Raw genomic sequence first — 12,697 nt, 5'->3', positions numbered from 1 at the left:
CACTGTTTGCAGATGACACAATACTACACATAGAAAATCCTAAAGACGCAACCAAAAATCTACTAGAACTCATCAATAAATTTGGTAAGGTTGCAAGTTACAAAATTAATATACAGAAATCTTTTGAATTTCTATGTCATAACAATTAACTATCAGAAAATTAAGAAAATAATCCCATTCACAATTGCATCAGAAAGAATAAATACATGGGAATAAATCTAAGAGGGTAATAGACTGTATTTGGAAAACTATAAAACACAGATGAAAGAACCTGAAGATGACACAACAGATGGAAAGATATACCATGCTCATGGAATGGAAGAATTAATATTGTTAAATAGACCATACTATCCAAGGCAACCTACAGTTTCAATTCAATCCCTATTAAAATACATTTCAACGAACTAGGACAAATAATTCTAAAATTTGTATGGGAACACAAAAGACCCCCAATAGACAAAACAATCTTAAGAAAGAAGAACAAAGGAGGAGGTATCATGCTCCCCGATTTCAAACTAAACTACAAGGCTACAGTGACCAAAGAAATATGCTGCTGACACAAAAGCAGACACATAGATCAATGGAACAGAGAGCCCAGAAGTGAATGCACACTTAAATGGGCAATTAATCTGTGACAAATGAAAGAACTTATACTGGGGAAAAGACAGTCTCTTCAATAAATGATGTTTGGAGGACTTCCCTGGTGGAGCAATGGTTAAGAATCCGCCTGCCAATGCAGGGGATAAGAGTTCAATCCCTGGTTCGGGAAGATCCCACATTGCCATGGAGCAACTAACCTCGTGTGCCACAACTACTTAGCCTGTGCTCTAGAGCCTGTGAGTTACAACTACTGAGCCCACATGCCACAACTACTGAACCCATGCGCCACAACTATTGAAGCCCACACACTCTAGGGCCTGCGTGCCACAACTACTGAGTCCATGTGCTGCAGCTACTGAAACCCATGTACCTAGAGCCCATGCTCCACAACAAGAGAAGCCACTGAAATGAGAAGCCTGTGCACTGTAATGTAGAGTAACCCCCGCTCACCACAACTAGAGGAAGCCTGCACGCAGCAACAAAGACCCAATGCAACCAAAAAAAAAAAATGGTGTTTGGAAAACTGGAAAGCTACATATGAAGGAATCAAACTGAACTACTGTCTCACACTTTATACAAAAGTAAACTCAAAATGGATGACAGACTTAAATATAAGAAATGAAACCATAAAACTTCTAAAAGAAAACATAGGCAGTATGCTCTTTTGCATTGGTCTTGGCAATATTTTTGTGATTATGTTTCCTCAGGCAAGGGAAACAAAAGCAAAATAAACAAATGGGACCACATAAAGCTGAAAAGCTTTTGCACAGGAAATAAAACTATCAGCAAAACAAAAAGATAGCCTACCAAATGGGAGAATATATTTGTAATGATATATCCAACAAGGGGTTGGGGTAGGGGATTAAGAGATACAAACTATGGTGTATAAAACAGATAAGCAATAAGAATATATTGTACATCAGAGTATAACCAATATTTTATAATAACTTTAAATGGAGTATTATATTTAAAGTTTTGAATAGCTTCAAGGCCTCAAGAATGGAGCTTTCAAAATGGAAAAACAAGCCTTGGGCCATCAGTCTCCCATTTCCAGGTTGACACGCAGCATAAGTACATGTTGATTCTACAAGTTCAAAGAGACTCAAGTTACCCACTTGGCCCTTCGCTGAATCACCTTTTTCTACACCCGCTATTCTGCGTGTAGCAAACTGCCTAAACGAAGGATGCTCGAGGTCAGCAAAGCGGCCTGTGCATATTCCAAAATCCTGCAGTGTTATACCAAGAACTGTGCTTATGTTTCAGTTGGAACTCGCATTGATCATCTCCTTGAGGAATGGGTGACTTCACGTAAGAGGTGTTCGAAGGAATTATAAGCAGAGTGTTTTTCTCAGTTTAGCTCACCTAGGGCAAGGAGACCCACTTTCTTGGCGAGCTGGAGATTCTAGAACTGTGGTCCTGAAGCTGTTGTAGAGCTCAGGAAATCTAGCATTCCCAAGGAAAAGTGCAGTGTGTTGCCCCTCACTCAGCAAACACAGGGCTACTCCGAAGGGCCTACAAAGCTGGATCTTGCTTAAGAGGCCGAGAGCAACCCGGGGATACTTAGCCTAGTGTTCTGGAACCAAAACTGTTGCTGACGCGAGGTTCCAAGGAGACCTGAAACACTTACTACCATTTAACTAAAGCAGAACAGCGATTAAGGCCACATGCAGCTGTTGCACACCTACCGTTTGGCAAGGCAAATCAGGGCCTTACTTCGAGGTTAGTACTCACGTTGTTTCTCACTTTAGGTATAGAGCAGAGCAGGATGAGCTTCCAACTAGGAACTGGAAGCACAAGGATTCTTTCGGGAACACTCATTTTCTTCTTTAGCCATGCCGGCAGTGACTAAAAACCCGGCAACAACAATGCTTTTCAGGTAGCTTCAAGGCCTCAAGAATGGAGCTTTCAAAATGGGAAAACAAGCCTTGGGCCATCAGTCTCCCATTTCCAGGTTGACATGCAGCATAAGTACATGTTGATTCTAACAAGTCAAAAGAGACTCAAGTTACCCACTGGGCCCTTTGCTGAATCACCTTTTTCTGCACCCGCTATTCTGCGTGTAGCGAACTGCCTAAACGAAGGATGCTCGAGGTCGGCAAAGCGGCCTGTGCATCTTCCAAAAGCCTGCAGTGTTATACAAAGAACTGTGCTTATGTTGCAGTTGGAACTCACGCCGATCGTCTCCTTGAGAAATGGGTGAGTTCACCTAAATAATTGGTGTTTGAAGGAATTATAAGCAGAGTGTTTTTCTCACTTTAGGTACAGAGCAGAGCAGGATAAGCTTCCAACTAGGAACTGGAAGCACAAGGTTTCTTTCGAGAAAACTCATTTTCTTCTCAGAGCCATGCCGGCAGTGACTAAAAGCCAGGCAACAACAATGCTTTTCAGGTAGCATCAAGGCCACATGAATGGAGCTTTCACAATGTGAAAACAAGCCTTGGGCCATCAGTCTCCCATTTCCAGGTTGACACGCAGCAAAGTACATGTTGATTCTAACAAGTCAAAAGAGACTCAAGATACCCACTGGGCCCTTCCCTGAATCAATTTTTTTTCTACACCCGGCGTTCTGCGTACACCGAACTGGCTAAATAAAGGATGCGTGATGGAGACTTAGGGCCCTGTGCAACTTCCAAAGACCTGCAGTGCTATACCAAGAACTGTGCTTAAGTTGTACTTGGAATGCCAGCTGACCATCTCCTTGAGGATACGCGACTCTAGGTATGTAATAAGAGAAGGGATTACAAGTAGACTGATTTTCTTAGTATAGCTCAGCCAGGGGAAGGAGACCACATCCATGGCATGGAGAACAGTCTACAACTGTGTTCCTGAATCCTGTGTAGAGCTGATTGAATCTGGCTCTCCTACGGAAGAGTGCAGTGTGGTGCCCTTCAGTAGGCCAACACTGGGTATTCCGAAAATCCTAAAGGGCTGAATGTTGGTTAAAAAGACCAGAGCAGGGTTTCCCTGGTGGTGCAGTGGTTGAGAGTCCGCCTGCCGATGCAGGGGACACAGGTTCGTGTCCCGGTCCGGGAAGATTTCCACATGCTGTGGAGTGGCTGGGTCCCTGAGCCATGGCCGCTGAGCCTGCGCGTCCGGAGCCTATGCTCTGCAATGGGAGAGGCCACAACAGTGAGAGGCCCGTGTACCACAAAAAAACAAAAAACAACAACAACAAAAAAAGACCAGAGCGTCCTGTCTTCACTCAGTGTTCTAGTAGGGAAACGGGTGCTGAAGCAAGGTTCCTAGGAGTCCTGAAAAGCTAACTACTGTGAAACTAAAGCAGAACGAAAATGGTACAGAATGTATATTTGTGACTGGTAGGAAAAACACACACATCAAACACACACACACTGCAAATATTTATTTTCTTCCCCACAAAGAAGGCACAGAGACTCTATTCAATGTCCAACAGTTTTTACCATTTTTCTTCATTCAGGGCACTCTCCAATTTCTGTTACTAAAATACCCTCCTAACTAGTCCTCATGCTTCCACCATTGCTCCCTGTTGGGGGTTTAATGTGTCCTCCCAAAAGATACATTCAAATACTAACCACAGTTGTAGGTACACATAAAAATATAACCTTATTTGAAAATAGTGTCATTTGTAGATGTAATCAAGTTAAACATAAAACTCTGTTGAATAAAGTGGCAAGAGTGGACATCCTTGTCTCGTGCTTTCAGTTTTTCACCATTGAGTATGATGTTTGCTGTAGGTTTGTTGTATATGGCCTTTATTATGTTGAGGTAGTTTCCCTGTATGCTCACTTTCTGGAGAGACTTTATCATACATTGGTGTTGAATTTTGTCAAAAGCTTTTTCTGCATCTATTGAGATGATCATATGGTTTTTATTCTTTAATTTGTTAATATGGTGTATCACATTGATTGAGTTGTGTATATTGAAGAATCCTGGCATCCCTGGGATAAATCCCACTTGATTGTGGTGTATGATCCTTTTAATGTCCTTGGATTGGAAGAATCAATGTTGTGAAAATGACTATACTAGCCAAAGCAGTCTATAGATCCAAAGCAAGATATGATTCACTGCAGTCCCTATCAAACTACCAATGGCATATTTCACAGAATTAGAAAAAAAAAATTACAATTTGTATGGAAACACAAAAGACCCCAAATAGCCAAAGCAATCTTGAGAAAGAAAAATGGAGCTAGATGAATCAGACTACCTGACTTCAGACTGTACTACAAAGCTACAGTAATCAAGACAGTTTGGTATTGGCACAAAAACAGAAAGGTAGATCAGTGACACAAGATAGAAAGCCCAGAGGTAAACTCATGCACCTATGGTTACCTAATCTATGACAAAAGAAGCAAGAATATACAATGGAGAAAAAACAGTCTCTTCAGTAAGTGGTGCTGGGAAAACTGGACAGCTACATGTAAAAGAATGAAATTAGAACACTCTCTAATACCATATACAAAAATAAACTTAAAATGGATTAAAGACCTAAATATATGATTGGACACTATAAAACTCATAGAGGAAAACATAGGAAAAAAACACTCTTTGATATAAATAACAGCAAGATCTTTTTTGAACCACCTCCATGATTAATGAAAACAAAAACAAAGATAAACAAATGGGACCTACTTAAACTTAAAATCTTCTGCACAGCAAAGGAAACCATAAACAAGATGAAAAGACAACCCTCAGAATTGGAGAAGATATTTGCAAATGAAGCAAATGACAAGGATTTTTTCTCCAAATTATACAAACAGCTCATGCAACTCAATATCAAAACAGCAAACAACCCAATAAAAAAATGGGTGGAAGACCTAAGAAGACATACAGATGGCCAAGAGGCAAATGGAAAGGTGCCCAACATCACTAATTATTAGAGAAATGCAAATCAAAACTACAATGAGCAGTAGAAATGCAAATCACAACTCACACCAGTCAGAATGGCCATCATCAAAAATCTACAAGCAATAAATGCTAGAAAGGGTGTGGAGAAAAGGAAACCCTCCTACACTGTTGGTGGGAATGTAAATTGGTACAGTCACTATGGAGAACAGTATGGAGGTTCCTTAACAAACTAAAAATAGAACTACCCTATGACCCAGCAATCCTGCTATTGGACATGTACCCTGAGAAAACCATAATGCAAAAAGACACATGTACCCCAAAATTCTTAGCAGCACTCTTTACAATAGCCAGGACATGGAAACAACCTAAATGTCCATTGAAAGATGAATGGATAAAGAAGATGTGGTACATATATACAGTGGAATCCATTAGAAGTTATTACAAGATATTGAGTATAGTTCCCTGTGCTATACAGTAAGTCCTTGTTGGTTGTCTATTTTATATATAGTAGGCATTTACATATTTTGGGTAAACCAAGCTGTCTTTGTATACAACAAGTAAAAGTTCTCAGTGAAGTGGTAAAAAAATTTGCATCTTAATTTCGAAAGTAATGTTTCTATGTTTTTTATTTATACAACCTTGCCTTATACCATAAACTTAGATTTAAAATGTATGTAGTAGATGAGTTATGATTCTGAAAGGGCTTGTGATCATCTGATAAAGTGAAATCTTAATAGTCATCTCAAAATACTTCAAAAGTTAGACTATTATATGCATGGAAAGAGAAAATATGTGTTATATTTGAACAGGGAAATCAGAACAATGTCATTTTATCTTCACAGTCCCTAAACTAATGTACTGTTATAAAGAGTTCATTGATTTTGGTATTATGATGGTACAAGTGAGTATATTTTTCTGTGTGTTTGCTCTGAAGTTTGGTCTATGGCTAATCTTTTGACAATGAAAAAACAAGAGCTAACTTATGTAGACAATCTGGGTCTGTCCCTTAAAACATTGTTATCCACACTCTCATATTGTATTAACTTTCCACAACCTTGAAAGTGGATAGTGGAAAATCCAGTTTTGACATCATAGACAAAGTCACTGCCAATGCCCTCTTTGAAGGAACAGCTTAGTTTTTAATCCACTTGGTAACATTTTGCCTCTAGAAAATGTCTCAAAGAGCAGAGAAAATAGAAGTTTTTAACAGTAGTTTACTATGAATTATTTGCTATCTCACATACATATGCACAAAAAACAGATTATCATAATTCCACTAAGACCATTCACTCTTTCTGAAAACATTATTCACTCACTCTCAATCACTGTAGGGTGATCAAATTATTCAGATTCGGGGCTTCCCTGGTGGTGCTGTGGTTGAGAATCTGCCTGCTAATGCAGGGGACACGGGTTCGAGCCCTGCTCTGGGAGGATCCCACATGCCGCGGAGCAACTAGGCCCGTGAGCCACAACTACTGAGCCTGCGCGTCTGGAGCCTGTGCTCCGCAACAAGAGAGGCCGCGACAGTGAAAGGCCCGCGCACCGCGATGAAGAGTGGCCCCCGCTCGCCACAACTAGCGAAAGCCCTCGCACAGAAACGAAGACCCAACACAGACAAAAATAAATAAGTTAATTAATAAAAACTTAAAAAAAAAAATTATTCAGATTCTACTTCCATAAAGGAGCCTCACATCCCACTAAGAACAAAACATGGTCAGTTGTGTGAATGTTCTATTTCCATGAATTTCAATACAATGTGTTCTAAATTTGAGCCTGTTTGTTCAAGAGCTTCTATGAAAGCTTCTTAGTTCAATAATACCCGCTTTTACCAAATCTTCTTTCTTTACTTTTACAACTCTAATCAGACAGTATGTCATTTGAAGGGCAGCATATCATAAAGATCAAAAAAGGAGTTTGACAGCCCTTAGACTCCAGGCTTAGGTTCCATACTCTATGTCCTTGGGCAAGTTATTTTCTTTATCTCTATTTTACATGAAAATGAGAACATTGCCAGCACCTCACCTACAGATTGGTTCTGGAGAGAGTGATTTGTATAATTTGATAGAGTAATGTTTGATAGAGTAATATGTGTAAAATTTTAAGCATAGTGGCAGACCCAGAAAATTATTATCCTATTTGTACACATTTCCAAAAATAATACAATTTTCTATTAGGTTGCCTTTTAACCCAGTGAATTGTTAAGAATTCTTGATAAATTCTCTTGTTAAATGGAATTGAAAAAAATATCCTACTTGAGGCTGCTCAGGCTGCTATAACAAAATACCATAAATTGGGTGGTTTATCAACAACAGAAATTTATTTCTCACAGCTCTCGAGGCTGAAAGTCCAAGTTTGGTGCACTAACAATTGTTGGGTTCAGGTGAGAAAACCTTCTTCCAGGTTGCAAATGGCTGACCTTATTGTATCCTCACACGGGAGAAAGAGAGCAAACAAGCTCTCTCCTCATTCTTAGTTTTTTTTTTTTTTTTCTAATATACCATTTATGAGGGTTCCACCTTCAGGACTTCATCTAATTCTAATTACCTCCAAAGACCCCACATCCTAATACCAACACACATGAATTTGGGTGGTACACAAACATTCAGTCCGTAACATATACCACCCAAAACTCTTCCTGCCTATATGTAGTAGTTGTAATTTCTCTTCTGGAAGTCCTGACTCAACCGTTCCAAATTATATTTTAATTTTCTCCCTTCTCTTTTTCCCATCACACTGACTCAATCCCTATGTTATATCTGTTATGTATTAGGATTATCTACCAGACTTGTCATGTTAGTCAACACATACTTATTTAACACATAATAAATTATTTGGCATACTTGTTGCTGTACATCTAAAAGGAACACAAGACAAACTCACCCTCTAACTCATAGAAATTGTAAGATATAAATTTTTAAAAATCGACATATAATTTTGTGTTTATTTTTTGTTTTTTTTGTGTTTATTAATTTTGTGTTTATTAATTTTGTGTGATTTTCACCTGATTTTTTGTCATGTTAATTTTGATGAGATTTGATAAATGCATATAATCCACAACCAAAACCAAGATAGAGAAAATTTCCATAATCACAAAGTTTCCTCATTACCCTTTGTAGACAATGATTCACAACCCTGGGAAAGTGCAACCATTTATCTGGTTTTTGTCTGTATATTTTGTCATTTTCTCTAAAAGAGATAGGGAAAGAGTACTATTGCAAGATTCATTGCATTTTTTTATATGTGTTAGAATGTCATCAATTTCTAACAAATTTCACAAATAATATAAGATAAATAGTATTATATGTCTTATGACATATCTTTCCTATTTGATTTTTTAGGATTTGAAAATAGTAAACTGTGTGATATTAAATATATAATAATATTTTAAAATAATATTTGTCATCTTTGAAAGTATTAATAGACAAAATATTCTACTTCAACTATGTTGGAATTAGTCATATAGAACTCTTTATTTTGGAATTATAATAAAAATAAAATTTGAAAAAATTTAAAGAAATTAATGTATAAATTTTTAGTTAAAATTATTAACATGTCATATATTGAGGAGAAAGAATAGGTTACTGAAAATTTTCCTTTATTTGTATTAATTTCCTATTGGTGTTATAAAAGGTTACCACAAATTCAGTGATCTAAAACAACACAAATTTATTATCTTAGAATTCTGTAAATCAGAAGTCTTCTGGACTAAATTCTTTGCAGACTAAATTAAAGGTGTTAGCAGGGCTGAGTCATTCTATGGAGATTCTATAGCAAATCTCTTTCCTTGTTTTTCTGTAAAGCTACTTGCTTTTGTCTGGCACATGGCACTCTTCCTATATCTCTAGGGTCAACAACATTGGGCCAAGTCCTCACACTGCCAAATTCTGACTCTTCTCTTATTCTTTCTTCACTTTTCAGGATCCTTATGATTATGTTGGGCCCACCATTGGGTAATCCAAGATAACCTATTTTAAAGCTGGCTGATATGCAACTTTATTTTTATCTGAAACCTTAATTCCCCTTTACCATGTAGCCTAAGATATTCATGGATTTTAAGCATCAAGATATAGGGGAGTGATTATTCTTCCTACCACAAATTTTCAACAGAAAAAAAAATTACAAAAATTAAGTGATCATCACAGACATATTAAAAAGGAACTAACTGAAAGTACAAAACAGTAATATAAGAGTGCTGAAAGCATACTATAAACGGAAGAGAAAGACTGATTATTAATCTATGGAGGAGCATAAAACACAAAGAGGAAGCACTTTTCACTCGAAGTATTATGATAGGCTGAAAACATATCAAATAAGTCACTCAATATTCTCTGAAGTTTGAATATGTTTGGATACATCTATTTAATTACCGTTCCATGGCTTACTAGTGATTACTAATGTAAGGAATAGAGATGATCCTATAGACTCTTATTTAAGATTACTTTCTTCTTATTGATTTCATAATTATCACAGTTCTTCAATTACCTTTCCATTCATAAAATTCTGCATATTTGTATGCTATTGGCATTCTGATCCCTTATTTCCTAAATTCTTGCTTTCTTCCTTCTCAGATTCCATGAAAACACAACAAAAAGGAAAGTCACTTAAATTCTTCAGGTTCTTGTTATCATATCTGTGAACATGGGAGTATCATAATAAATTATCCCTGAATCAGTGAGATTAAAGCAAGAAACATAAAACAAATTCAAATTGGTAATTCAAAGACAATTTAATAAATTGAATAATAGTAAATAGAATACAGTAAGTTCCCTACATGTGAATAAGTACAGTAGAACAGTGCAACAGCTGGTATACAGGGGCTGGCGTCAAGTGAACACGCAAGATGTTTTATTGACTGGAGGAGGGAGAGGAGGTGGGAGATGGTAGAGCCGAAAGATCATCAGCAATAAGAGATGGAGGGCAAGCTTCAATTTCACTCACAGCTGACATTTATGGCACAGGTTCTGATTCCTTGCTGGATTCAATCCTACCTACCCTCTTAAAAAAAATAATCCGGTGATGTCTGGGTAGTAGCCCTTTTTGTCTCATCATAGATGATATGGTAGAACTGAATTGCATTCTGAATGGCTGCTGCATCCTTCATGTACCATTCTACATTTGGGTCCTGTGTCTCAAAAACTAACAGTGCCTCCTCAAATAAAGAAAATCCCCTTGTTATTTCCTGTGTTGTGAATCTTCAGTTACTTTTCCTCGTCTCTCTTCATCCTTTCTCCGGGTCTCAAATTCCATCTTTTTACCTCGCTCCACTCTCACAATTATTTTCACTTTCATTTCCATCGTCATCGCTTGGCCCTTCTTAGCAGTACCAGCTACATCATCACTGCTTTTATGCTTGCTTCAGGAATCCTGGGCTTCAAATAAAGATACCGTACTACTGTACACAGTACTGTATAGTAAAGTACACAAAAGCACAAGCACTGGTGGAGGATGCACGCACGTGACAATGTGTGCCAGACAGGTGAACTAATTATGTGATTGGACATGTGAATGCTTATTCACACCTTTGAAAGTTTGCAACTTGAAGGTTCATATGTAGGGGACTTACTGTACAGGGAAACCAAAAGTAACACATGACAAGTAGTTTGGGGTGAAGGGATGAAGAAGTAAAAGAGTCTTTATTTTTGCATCTTGGCCTAAAGAGACCACATGACAGCAAATTTGGACATGGACAGATCTGTTGATGGAGAGAACACCTGATAGGACTTCAAGAATATGACTTTAAATCCAGAGTCACAGCCAGCTCTCAGTAAATGAAGAACCAGGGAAATTGACAGTCTCACTTTACCTTCTCTTTAACTGTCTGCAGGTGCTCACCAGCTCCAGCACTTAATGGTATGTGACCTGCACAATTCACTTAACCTCTTTGAGGTTTTAAGTTCTTTATAAGTTTGCTATGAGTTTTAAATATTTGCAAATCATTAAAAGTGTTTGGTCCTTATAAGAGTTCAGTAAGTACTAATTACAATTATTATTAGAAGTATTGTCATTACATGATTGTTTGTAGCAGGAAATTCATTAAAAACAGAATAATAAAATTGTCTTGGTTGGGCATCAGATTGAAAATAGGAGAGGTAAATAATCAGAAATAAATTTGTTTATTTAACGTTGGGTAGTTAATACATGTCAGGAACTTTTCCTAGACATTGCAAATAGTCCACAGTGTTGGGTACACCTTCAAGTTAAAATTCAAGATGGTATACAGAAGAATTGAATTCTGAACATAAGCTTTTAAACTGGAATGTAAAATCATCAATTTTCTATTTTTCTAAGAAAGCTGCAGAAACAGCTTATGTGATGAATATAATGAAAAAGAGAGTGACTTGGAAAAATCAGTTAGCAATGTATATGACAGTCAAATTGCATTCCCCTCTAACAAGAGGACAGTCATTTGCTATTACCAACCTGAGAGGCAACATCTGAAAGAAAGCATCAGAAAACTTCAGTAGAAGCAAAAGTGTCATATATTTTTAATGTATAGTTCTTCCTTCAGAATTACTAAAGTTGCTCTATAGCATTGAGAATTCCATACTAAATGAATTCATAAGAAGGGTAAGATATAATCCTTGGTTTCTTTTGTAAGCTATATTGATGAGGGGGATAGTTGTACTGACATTGCATTGTTTTACAAATCTCTCAATGGAATATTTCAAGTAGAGTGGAAAGTTTAAATTAAATATATTGTTACTTGAAAACATATCCGAGTAACAAATGCTGCCTTTAGAGTTATAAAGGATCTGTACTGTTTTGTAGGAGAAAGACAGTCCTTGATCTAAAAAAAAGCATAACAAAGTAGAGAGGTGAACTCTTCCTGCCTCACCCTTCACTTAGTTCCTGTGGTTTGTGCATGAAAACTGGCTCACATATACGTAACACAGGATTTATAAAAGAGTACATACTGCATTGAATTTTATTTCTTGGAAGTTTGTATGTAGTTATTTGTCAAAGTTATGATGCCATTAAAGAGAAATATATTAGATAGTATATCATAAATTAGTATTATGCAGTATGGAAGAGTGAAAAAAAGAGGTAGCTTAGATATAATCAAGGGTTTTAGCCTTTGTTGGGGATTCAGGAGGTTATCACAGTGGTTTAAATATGTGGATCCTAAAGCTAGATTGTGGAGTTTGAATCGTGGCTCCACAGCCACAGCCTACGTATAACCAACTTGAGCAAATCACTCATCCTGGCTGTACCTTAGTTTCTTCAGCAATGAAATTGGAGTTCATGGTCAGGATTTAATATAAAATACATGAGT

Source organism: Aethalodelphis obliquidens, unplaced genomic scaffold (assembly GCF_003676395.1).
Source record: "Aethalodelphis obliquidens isolate GAN/ISIS:26980383/991018 unplaced genomic scaffold, ASM367639v1 scaffold76, whole genome shotgun sequence".
In the NCBI taxonomy this organism is placed as follows: Eukaryota; Metazoa; Chordata; class Mammalia; order Artiodactyla; family Delphinidae; genus Aethalodelphis; species Aethalodelphis obliquidens.
The sequence above is the reverse complement of the archived record's forward strand: the minus strand, read 5'-3'. Positions refer to the sequence as shown.